This window comes from Betta splendens, chromosome 16, assembly GCF_900634795.4.
Source record: "Betta splendens chromosome 16, fBetSpl5.4, whole genome shotgun sequence".
In the NCBI taxonomy this organism is placed as follows: domain Eukaryota; kingdom Metazoa; phylum Chordata; class Actinopteri; order Anabantiformes; family Osphronemidae; genus Betta; species Betta splendens.
This window is the reverse complement of record NC_040896.2, coordinates 1,301,407-1,313,347: the sequence shown is the minus strand read 5'-3', so window position 1 is coordinate 1,313,347 and position 11,941 is coordinate 1,301,407. Positions and strand designations below refer to the sequence as shown.

At 47.2% G+C, this 11,941-nt stretch overlaps 1 long non-coding RNA gene across 1 annotated transcript; it reads right to left on the bottom strand.

Moving 5' to 3' along the window:
* Positions 1 to 9,762: 9,762 nt before the first annotated feature.
* On the bottom strand, positions 9,763 to 11,158 carry LOC129603234 (uncharacterized). The gene is made up of 3 exons (XR_008692959.1): positions 11,069 to 11,158; positions 10,617 to 10,817; positions 9,763 to 10,212 (listed from the first exon to the last, which is right to left on the bottom strand). It is a non-coding gene; the product is annotated as an uncharacterized LOC129603234 (long non-coding RNA).
* Between the last annotated feature and the right edge of the window lie 783 nt (positions 11,159 to 11,941).

Sequence of the window (11,941 nt, the reverse complement as noted above, 5' to 3'; positions counted from 1 at the left end):
GCTTGCAGCACAAGGCCAGCAATTGGTGGGGGTCAGCAGAAAAGAGACCACCCTGGCAGAGGATCCATTCACCCTGGGTGGAAAACCGGACCCTCCACACTCCAACCGCACCACACGCATACATACTCACACAGACACAGACGCACACACACACCCACATGTACATCAACACACACTCACCTCTCACAATGAACTAGTCAATCATTCGTGAACCCATGCACTCCCAGATACATTCTCGCACCCACAGCATTCACTTAATCTCATTCATGGGGAGGGTAGGTCTCCGGCCTGCCGCCCATGTAGCCCCAGGCAGGGACCGCCCCGCCCACCACCCCCAAGCCGGGAGAAGCAGAGGGCAGCGGAAAAGGCACCCCAGAACCCTGCAACCCAGCTTGGACGGGAGTGTGTGGAACTAGAGTGCACTGAAAGTGGGGGACACCTCCAGGAGCACGACTGCTGGCTGACGGTGTAACCCCCGGACAGTGTCCCCCCCACTCTAAATGTCTTTTTATGTCTTAGAGGAAGTTTTCTCAGCAAAGACAGCAAAAACTATTTGTGTTCCTTCACTCAAAACACCTTCAAGACTACTATTGCCACCAATAACATTCACATTCTACCACCTGCAGTTATCACCCACGCATACAAATACTGGCAGTTACAGAATGAGCAAAGGGATAATAAATGCCTGTTTGCTTTGCGGCAGAAAAGGGGAGCCCTCTGAATATCTCTAATTAACCTCCATGGAATTGAGGCACCAGCCGCAGATGGATTAATGTACAGAAGCATGATCAATGTGTTTATCCTGTATGCATGTATGCCTGTTTGCGGGCTCAGAAAAAATCTCTGCAATGTTAAGTACGACAGTTCCTGCTTCAGGTCTATCACACGCACGCAGGCACATGAGCACGCAAGGCGGGAAAATCAGCTCCATTCTGCTCTGTGAAAGTAGAGTTGTACATCTGCTACACAGGCATGTTACAGCAAAACCATAATAAATATAAAAAAATAATTTTGCTTTATGAATACCAAGGCTTTGATGAGCAACTGGTGTGAGTTTTATGTTTGAAGACTAAACATTGTGGCCACAGTCGCAATTTCAAAATGTTAAACTTCTGTGTTTATCTGAAAAGTCTCACAGACAAATGCATTAGATTCTATAAGAGGATTTGTGGAACTTTCTGAGCTTTGAGGCAGCTACAGACTAAAGTATATGTCTGAGGGCTTGACCAGACACGTCATGAGAAAGAAGACAAGTATGACTACGAATGAGTGAAAATATTTTGTTCACAGAGTGAAAACTCTCACTGTAATGACGAGTTAAAGACAGTTCTGGCTTAAACAAATGTGTCCCCGCACTCTAGTTGGCACATCACGCAGTCCAGCTCACACAATACACACTAATAGAAAAGCTTCAACCTTACCAAAAACCACCCAATATTTAAACTGCTATAGATCGAGACTATTTAAGATATTAAAAAGCTGAACAGAAGCTTAATAGTTGAATAGCTGAAGACTGTTTTAAAGTTTGAACGGTTTCTGTAGCTTAAAGTATGTTGAAGTAGTTCAAGTGTGTGAAAGAAGAGAAAGCTGAAGAGTATTTGAAAATGTTTTCCAATTCATTTCAATGGAGAACATTTTATAAAAAAGCTTAATAACTTCAAATATATATAAGATATGAAAAAGTTGTATGTAAGCACCCTTAACCTTAAAAAGCTGTTTATTTTGAGATTTGAATGGTTTTTGTAGCTGAAAGTATGCAGGACTAGTTAGATGCAGAAAAACCTACGGAATAATAATAACTAGAAAAATCATTTCCATAAGAAAATGCACAGTGAATGCTTCCATGGTGACTGTATTGCTGAAGAATAGCTCAAAGGAGCTGATGAACTGAATGTATAGCTTAATATATCTAAGTAGCTGTTTAAACAGAGCTGAATGTGCATAAACAAAGCAGAAACAGTTGAATTTCAAAAGAAAGATTTGGTAGTTTTTCATACATGCTCATCATTCTGTAAACCTTTTATTTGATATTTGATGAAAGACACAACCCATGCAGAAATTAAACCATGGTGTATAGATTCAGAGTCAAGCATCCATAACCACTCAGCCACAATAGCAGCTTTCCTCAGGATTCTGAGCTGCCTAATATATACTAAAAGAAAAGCTTAAACTTTCTAGAGAATTAATAAAACCTAGCAAATGTGGTTCAAACATTGAAAGTACTGATTGAAATATACATAAAAAGTAAGAAATATCTATTTGTCAGAATAGCCCTGAGTCAGATTTGAACCCTCATCTTTAGAGTATTGAAACAATGTACATTAACCATCAAGCCATAATTCCTACTGGTGGCACTTTTCTGAGTGGCCCAATGAACACCATTTAACATACAGAATGATGAAAATCCAGTTCATTTCAATAGTGAAAAAAAAAGCTTTATATTTTCAAAAGTATAAAAGATATAACTAAGAAATATAAAAAAGCTCAAAAAGCTGAACATTTTGATATTCGAAGGGTCTCTTTATGTGTTTAATATTGGGGGGTAAAAGAATTTGGAGGATGTTTGCGCTCAATGGCTAAAGTTAAAATAGTGTCAGTAACTAGCCAGTCAAAAGCAGAAAACTTGCTAATAAATCTAATCGAATTGGAGGGCTTTCATTGTGTAAAGATTTTGAGGGAGTTTAGGTATATATTACACTGTAAAACATTTTAGTTACCTATTTGTTATTAATCAGTTTAAACATTACTGAAACTGTATAGCCGATTGGATTTGCAAAGCAAAAGATGCAAAACTGAATGTGCATAAAAAAGCAAAAGCAGTTTGATTTCAATAAAAATTATAATATATTTTACAGATGACTACAGTCTTGAAAATGCTTCTTTTAAAATTTGTTGAAAGACTAGTTCAAGTCAAGTTTTGAACCAGACATTTCTACATCAGAGTCATGCTCCTTAGCCACTCAGCCACAATGCTTCCAGCATTCACTGTATTGTTTTTCTAATCACAGTAAATGCTATTTTACTGTTTATCACAGTGAATGCTGGAAGCATTCAGCTGGAACAGCTCTCACACTATTGATATATCGCTCTTTGCTGCAAATGCTCCAAAACATTCACTGTATTGTTTTTCTAATTTTTATTATTGGGAGAGCTGAACAGCTCTCACAATATCAAAATGGTCAGCTTTTTAAGAAGAAGTGTGCTATTACTTTCAGGACTTTTAGAAAGTTTTAGTTTTTTGAGTAGGATCTATACAGCCCCTCTGAGCAGTGGTTTAGGCAGCTACTTTGGCCCTGTGGCAAGAAAGCATGACTACAATGGAGCATTTCCTGGTTCGAAACTCGACTAAACAATATTCAGAAGAAGGATTTACAGCACTGTTGTTATGTGTTGTTGTCACTTTATAGTTTTTAGTGAAATCAAACAGCTTTTTTTTGTGCACATTCAGCTCTGCAACTTCTTTGCAAATCTGATCAGCTATGCATTCAACTCATTGGCTAGTTTCAGTAATGTTTCAACTGATTAATTAAAAATAGTTAGAATATTTTACAGTATGATAAGGCTTGTTTATGCTTTCACTTCTTAATATATATTGATATATTGAGTTATAAATTTTAGCCATTACCTGCACATGCGTCATTAAATACTCAAACTTTTCCAAATCTAAATCTAAATCTTTTAAATCTTTCCACAGCATTCAACTATTCTTTCAGCTCTCAGACTCTATTTATCTACTTACCTATTACCTACATTCAACTATATTTCATCAAGTTCAAGTTCAGCAATCGTTTACATAGTTTTTTTAATTTCAGCGTTTCCTGAGTTTCAACATATCTCTCTGAACTATCTGTAATTTGAAATTCAACCGCTTTAGCTTCTTCTGAAAATATTCAGCTCTGTTTAAACCACATCCAGTTCTGTTCAGACACAATCATCTATCTTTTATGTGTTTAAGCTACTTTCACATATGTTTTAAAATTTTCAGCTACAGAGGCAGCCGGTAAAAGTGTCTACCCCCACCGTGTTTGGGTTTCAAATCTGCCGCGTCAGTGCCCGGTTTGCACTGCGGGAGGAGTGTGTTACGTCCTTCTGGCCTGTAGGTGGCGATTGACTCCCACTTTTGGTCCTAAAACATCGTAGTTGCTTACGTCATATAGCCTCTTGTAGAACAACCAATGATCGGGTCTTGGGTGGCCTAGTGGTTAACATGCATGGCTCTAAAAAAATTTTTTGTCCGGGGTTCGAGTCTGAGTGGAAGCAGTTTTTTTATTTTAATTATTGGAAAAACAGCGTCTCATCATCATCATGTGATCACGAGATGACAACGTTGTATTACTTAGTGCATGGATCGCCAAGACCATGAACCGCTGGTCGCGTTATAGTATGAAGTTATAAACGTAAGTAAATTATGGCAAATTATGGCAGTTTAAAACCGAAAATAAGAAGCTGAACGGTGCGCCCTCCCGCGTGCAGCGTTCGATTTATGGCAGACAAGCTACTGTAACCCTGATTTCTCGCTGTTGGTACGGGCAATTTTCTTTACGTGGAATGCTTCTTTAATGCACCACACGGCAAGACAGTACGGCACATGTACACTTTTTTCTTTACGCCGCTCTTATCCAACGCGCAACACCTTTTTCCTGTCCCCCGTCAACAAGGACAGGTAGGAACTAATGTTGATGACAAATAAAATCACAGTAGCTGAAATGTCACGTTTCCCAAACATAAAATAAAAAAATAAAAAGGAATACTAACTAAGGTTACACTACTACAATTTAAAAAAGTGAATAAGGATGATCTAGACCAGGGGTCGGCCACCGGTAACACCCACGTTTTAAATGAAAAAAACAAACACTGGGAGCCGCGGAGGGCGGCAATATTATATTATTTGAGAACATTCAACATTTGTTTTCTAATCCAAAGAAGACATAAAAGTCGGGGCTCAGAGATCTAACCGATGATAAAAAATTGTCAAGGCATCGACAAGGACAGCTAACTCGCTTTTCCCTGCTTCAAACAGCTGTTTTAACTGAGAGCAACCCGTGCGGCATCACCGGTCAATCTGTGAACGTATTAATTTTTTTTGTAAATAAAAATAATGTTTGCCCTGTTCAAACCTGCATGGGGAATAAAAAAGAGTCTGATTCTGAAAGCGGCTAAGCAACTTTGTAGGAACACATTTCATATGGTACAGGTGAAAGGGACACTAACAACCAACGCAGCCGAGGCTGTAGCAGCAGAGAAACGCAGATCTTTGTCCTGCGTGTTGATGCGTGTTTCCCCTTCCCCCAGTGTCCCTGCTCTGGGATGTGGATGGCCTCGCCCACTTTCATTCACCAGACGGACATGAAAGAGGGAATAACGAAATAAACAGCTGGTTAACTTTGTAGGAACATGGCTGTAGCTCTGGAATGACTTTATGTGGTACAGGTGAAAGGAGTAATAACGAAATAAACAGCTGGTTAACTTCGTAGGAACACCTTGTAGTAGAAACTGGTACATTTAGAAAACCCAGTAGTACTAGTGTTAAGATGTGTGAACTGGGGAGGAGACGGCAGCAGTGACTGAAGAGCGACTGAATACAGTTGATGTCTTCCCCGCTGACACGCGCATTCATTTGATAATGCACGTACCTTGGCTGACAGTTCAGTTGAAAACCACACTGAATCTTTTTTAAACCGTCCCTGAATAACATCTATGAACTGCAGTTTCTTCCTTGATTATCCATATTTTATTTATTATGAAAGAAGCGCAAATCTTTGCCAGTCCACATTGTGCAATTAATACTGTGTTTACAATAAAGGTAATAAATAATAATAATAGTATTTTCATTTTAAAATGCACTGCATATTTTAAACGAATGTCGAAGTGCTACAAATAACTTAGATCAGAAAGCTACGATAAATACATATGTAACCCACACGTTCTCTTCCTCTGTCCACTACTGCCCCTGACCAGTGCTCTGCGTTGTGTTAGATGGTGTGAATGGGGGGAGGAGAGGAGCCGGTGGTGATGGTGGGAGAAGGAAGGGAGCGGACACAAGGTTCTGGATGCGGTTCAGACTCGGCCGTCGTTTATTTAGCCTGTGTTGCAGCGCAACGTAATATCATATAAACAAACATAAATTTCCCATTAGATATTGGTACTCAGCATAACATATAAATAAAACCAAAACATAATAATCTCAATTTAAATCTTGTACTCACAGATTAAATTTGCACTTTCAGTAAAGAAGTTAGACCAAAAATAATATTTCAAACCAATAGCTTAACAGAAAACGGCTACACATGCCACATCCTCCGAATGTTATAAAAGTACAAAAACACAGACAACTGTCACTCAATTTTAACCAAAACTATAATATTGCACATTAGTTATTAATACACATAAACAAATAAGCCAGATGGGCGTTATTAGCATTGATATTCATGGATGCTTTGAGCAGCCATGCTCACTGCTTACCTGTGTTGCAGCGCAGCGTAATATAAGCCAATATGGCAACCAGCGCGCAAATGGGAACAAAACTACAGCGTCCCGGGAGGGACAGGCCGAGAAACAAATCTGCAGTGACATGGTGCAACAGCGGCATCTTTTGGCCGTTCGGGAACACTGCCCTACATCCACCCCTCCTTTAATTGATGGCCTCCCAGCCATCAGACAAAACCAAGGAAAATAAACAAAAACTGCCCAAAATAAATACAGTACAAAAGAAAACAAGAGGCACTTACTGTAATACAACAGACATTTTTTTTTCCTGTAACCCTGTTGTCCGTGCTACCATAGAAATGTGTGTGTTTCACTAAATATTCTCTGCTACCCTAATGTGTGACCTTTGACCTGCTGCCCTTTCTGCTCTGATTCTCTGCCATAATCTTCTCCCTCTTTGTATCTTCTGTTCATCACTCTCCCCCCTGGATGACCTGAGACTCATAAGACAGTCTTTTTGGGGGGCGGCGAGTTCTGGCTGGCAGTTGTCCGGTTGCTCTGGGCCCCGTCTCCACATCCATTTGCACCCGTTCTGCCCCTTTGTCCATGTCCTCCGTGTCGGTGAGCCTGTTTGCGACATCCAGCGTCCCAGGTGAAGCACTCCCTCCACCTTCCTCTGCATCATCCACTTCCCAGTCCCCTCCTGAATCTCTCTCTGCATCAGCGTCCGTCTCCCTCGCACCGAGCTCTTCTTCACAGCCTCCTGCCTCACTGATCTGCTCCCCTGGCAAGAACATGCATTGGGTCAAGGGGTTACGATGAAGCACCCGTTCAGTATCTCCATCTTCCATGCGCACAACATACAACATTTGGCTGCTTTTTGACCACAATGTACGGCCGGGGTTCCCACCTGTCTCCCAACTTCTGACGACCCTCCACATAACACACCTTGACCAGGACCCTATCCCCTGGGTTGAAAACGTGGCCTTTCGCCTTTTGGTCATAATATTTTTTCTGTTGGCCTTTAGCATGCCGAGACATCCTTTTGGCTTGGTCATAAGTGACAGACAGTGACATACAGTGACAAACAGTCGTGCAGTGTCTGGACATAGTCACTATAGTCACCCTGCTGAGTTCTGGTTTCAAGTCCAAATGCTAGGTCAACTGGGAGTCTGGGATGTCTGCCAAACATGAGGACGTATGGTGTGTATCCAGTTGAATCGTGCTGTGTGCAGTTGTATTCATGTGTCATGGCATCTAAATACTCACTCCAGCGATGTTTTTGGTGAGGCTCTAAGGTTCCCAACATGTTCAACAGCGTTCTGTTGAACCTCTCAGTGTTCCCATTTCCCTGTGGGTGGTAGGGGGTTGTGTGAATCTTCGTGATGTCAGTACATTTGCACAGCTCCTTAACAACAGCACTTTCAAAGTTTCGCCCTTGGTCAGCATGTAGCTTTGCTGGAAAACCGAAGCGGGTGAAGAAGTTCTTCCACAGCACCTTAGCCACCGTACAGGCTTTTTGATCTTTTGTGGGATAGGCCTGTGCAAAGCGGGAGAAGTGGTCAGTGACAATGAGCACATTTTCAATGCCACCTTTAGACTTTTCAATGGTGAGAAAGTCCACACACACCAGCTCCATCGGTACCTCACTGTGGATGCTGACCAGAGGGGCTCTAAGGCCTGCAGTGGGTGTCTTTCTGAGGCAGCATCTCCGACACTTCTCACACCACGTTTTCACTTCCTTAGCCATTCTCGGCCAGTAAAACCTCTCTCTTATCAGCTGCAAAGTCCTCTCAAATCCCAAATGGCCTGAGTCATCATGAAGAGCAGTCATTACTGATGTGCGCAGCCCCTCTGGCAGGACTAGCTGCTGAATTTCACCTCTCTGACGGTCTCTGATGTTCCGGTATAGGATACCATCTCTCACCACTAACCTCCTCCACTCCTTTAAGAGAAGGCGCACCTGCCAGCCGCCTCCAACCTTCTCCTTGCGGTGTGGTTTGTGGTTGTGGCGTTTAAAATGCACGACCAGACCAACGACAGAGTCTCTTTTCTGTTCTGCTCGCACTTCCTGTTTAGTCATGGCAGGGAGCGACTCGGTCCCCACCTCCACATAGGGCTCGTCGGGCTCCTGAGACTGACTTTGACCCAGCTCTCCTCTGACAGCACCGTCCTGCCCATTTTCCATCTCTCCAAAACTTCAGCTTCGCTTCAAGTTTTAATGAGCCGAGAATCCCATTGATGAAGATTAAAAAAAAAAAAGGGCCGTATTCAATTTCTTTCTACGCCTGCCTCTGTTGCTTTACGCGTACCGATTAAATTATACTGTACGGAATGCGCCTTGTACTCCTTTATTTCATAACTGTTTTATATTATTAAATAAACTTTTGGCATTTAATCAAATGTTTTTGCCTGTTTGGTCTGTTTTATTTTTCGCTTAAAATGGTCAGCCCTTGCACGCAGCTGTCTGCTTGCATCATCATCATCATCATCATCATCATCATCATCATCATCATCATGTTCATCATCAGTGGGCCTGTGGCACGGGTGGAGGTAAAAGGGAGGAAAGGACAAGGAAAAATAAAAAAACAAAAAAATGGGGTCGCGCCTGACCCCGGGAGGACGAGGGACGGGGAGGTACAGGGGGCTGGGGTCGCGCCGGACCCCGGCAGGACGAGGGACGGGGAGGTACATGGGGCTGGGGTCGCGCCGGACCCCGGCAGGACGCCTGACGGGGAGGTACAGAGGGCTAGGGTCGCGCCGGACCTCGGCAGGACGAGGGACGGGGAGGTACAGGGAGCTGGGGTCGCGCCGGACCCCGGCAGGACGAGGGACGGGGAGGTAAGCGGCGCACAGGCTTTACCCCGGACGGAAAGCATGGAGGGCGGGGAGAGTGCTCGGAGAGGGCCCCGGCTGGGTCCTCTGGTTTACCGGCTTCTCACTGTGGAGAAGTGGTGCACAGGCTTTACCCCGGACGGAAAGCATGGAGGGCGGGGAGAGAGCTCGGAGAGGGCCCCGGCTGGGTCCTCTGGTTTACCGGCTTCTCACTGTTGAGAAGTGGTGCACAGGCTTTACCCCGGACGGAAAGCATGGAAGGCGGGGAGAGGGCTCGGAGAGGGCCCCGGCTGGGTCCTCTGGTTTACCGGCTTCTCACTGTGGAGAAGCGGCGCACAGGCTTTACCCCGGACGTGAAGGGCTGAAGGAGTGAAGCATGCGGGCCAGGGCAGGAGTGGAGAACCAGCCCAGGGCACCCCCGGGTTCAGAGAGCATGGGTTGAATTCTGCAATCCGAAGCCCCTACCAAGGAGATGCTGTGGCCCAGGAAAGTGCCTCGAAAGCTGGACAGAAAAGCTGAGCCAAGTGGCAGTGGTGGAGAACCAGAGATCCCGCCTGGTTGATGCACCCGAGGATCATGCACAGGAGCCTGGCTTAGAAATGACAAACCTCCACCCTCTGTTGAGTAAAATAAAGTAAAATAAAATAAAAACCAATAAAATGTATTTATTCATTTATTTTTTTTTCTTTTATTTCTCTTTTATTATTATTTTTTCCCCATTTTTTTTTTTTTGTTCATCTGTCTTCATTTTATTTTTATTTCATCTTTTCCCCAGGAGGCCCAATACACCTAGGCGGGACCTTTGGAGCCCTTGGCGGGAATGGGGAAGGCATAACGAGCCAGGCAGGGCCTCTGGAGCCCTTGGCGGGGGTAGGGGAGGCATAACGAGCCAGGCGGGGCCTCTGGAGCCCTTGGCGGGGGTGGGAAATGGATAAAACACCCAGGCGGGACCTCTGGAGCCCTTGGCGGGGGTGGAAGAGGCATAACAGGCCAGGCGGGACCTCTGGAGCCCTTGGCGGGGGTAGGGGAGGCATGATGAGCCAGGCGGGACCTCTGGAGCCTCTGGCGGGGGTGAAGGATGGCATATAACACCCAGGCGGGACCTCTGGAGCCTCTGGCGGGGGTGGGGGAGGCATGATGAGCCAGGCGGGACCTCTGGAGCCCTTGGCGGGGGTGGAGGAGGCATAACGAGCCAATCGGGACCTCTGGAGCCTCTGGCGGGGGTGAAGGATGGCATATAACACCCAGGCGGGACCTCTGGAACCTCTGGCGGGGGTGGGGGAGGCATGATGAGCCAGGCGGGACCTCTGGAGCTCTTGGCGGGGGTGGGGGAGGCGCAACGACCCAGGCAGGACCTCTGGAGCCTCTGGCGGGGGTGGGAAATGGATAAAACACACAGGCGGGACCTCTGGAGCTCTTGGCGGGGGTGGGGGAGGCATAACAGGCCAGGCGGGGCCTCTGGAGCCCTTGGCGGGGGTGGGAGAGGCATGACGACCCAGGCGGGGCCTCTGGAGCCCTTGGCGGGGGTGGGGGAGGCATGACGACCCAGGCGGGACCTCTGGAGCCCTTGGCGGGGGTGGGGGAGGCATGACGACCCAGACGGGACCTCTGGTGCCTCTGGCGGGGGTGGGAAATGGATAAAACACACAGGCGGGACCTCTGGAGCTCTTGGCGGGGGTGGGGGAGGCATAACAGGCCAGGCGGGGCCTCTGGAGCCCTTGGCGGGGGTGGGGGAGGCATAATGAGCCAGGCGGGACCTCTGGAGCTCTTGGCGGGGGTGGAGGAGGCATACCGACCCAGGCGGGACCTCTGGAGCCTCTGGCGGGGGTGGGAAATGGATAAAACACCCAGGCGGGACCTCTGGAGCCCTTGGCGGGGGTGGGGGAGGCATAATAGGCCAGGCGGGACCTCTGGAGCCTCTGGTGGGGGTGGGGATGGCATAGAACACCCAGCCGGGACCTCTGGACCCCTTGGCGGGGGTGGGAAATGGATAAAACACCCAGGCGGGATCTCTAGAGCCCTTGGCGGGGTTGGGGGAGGCATAACAAGCCAGGCGGGACCTCTGGAGCCCTTGGCGGGAGTCGGGGAGGCATAACGAGCCAGGCGGGACTTCTGGAGCCCTTGGCGGGGGTGGTGGAGGCATAACGAGCCAGGCGGGGCCTCTGGGGCCCTTGGCGGGGGTGGGGGAGGCATAACGAGCCAGGCGGGACCTCTGGAGCCTCTGGCGGGGGTGGGAAATGGATAAAACACGCAGGCGGGACCTCTGGAGCCCTTGGCGGGGGTGGGGGAGGCATAATAGGCCAGGCGGGACCTCTGGAGCCTCTGGTGGGGGTGGGGGAGGCATAACGACCCAGGCGGGACCTCTGGAGCCTCTGGCGGGGGTGGGGATGGCATAGAACACCCAGCCGGGACCTCTGGACCCCTTGGCGGGGGTGGGAAATGGATAAAACACCCAGGCGGGATCTCTAGAGCCCTTGGCGGGGTTGGGGGAGGCATAACAAGCCAGGCGGGACCTCTGGAGCCCTTGGCGGGAGTCGGGGAGGCATAACGAGCCAGGCGGGACTTCTGGAGCCCTTGGCGGGGGTGGTGGAGGCATAACGAGCCAGGCGGGGCCTCTGGGGCCCTTGGCGGGGGTGGGGGAGGCATAACGAGCCAGGCGGGACCTCTGGAGACTCTGGCG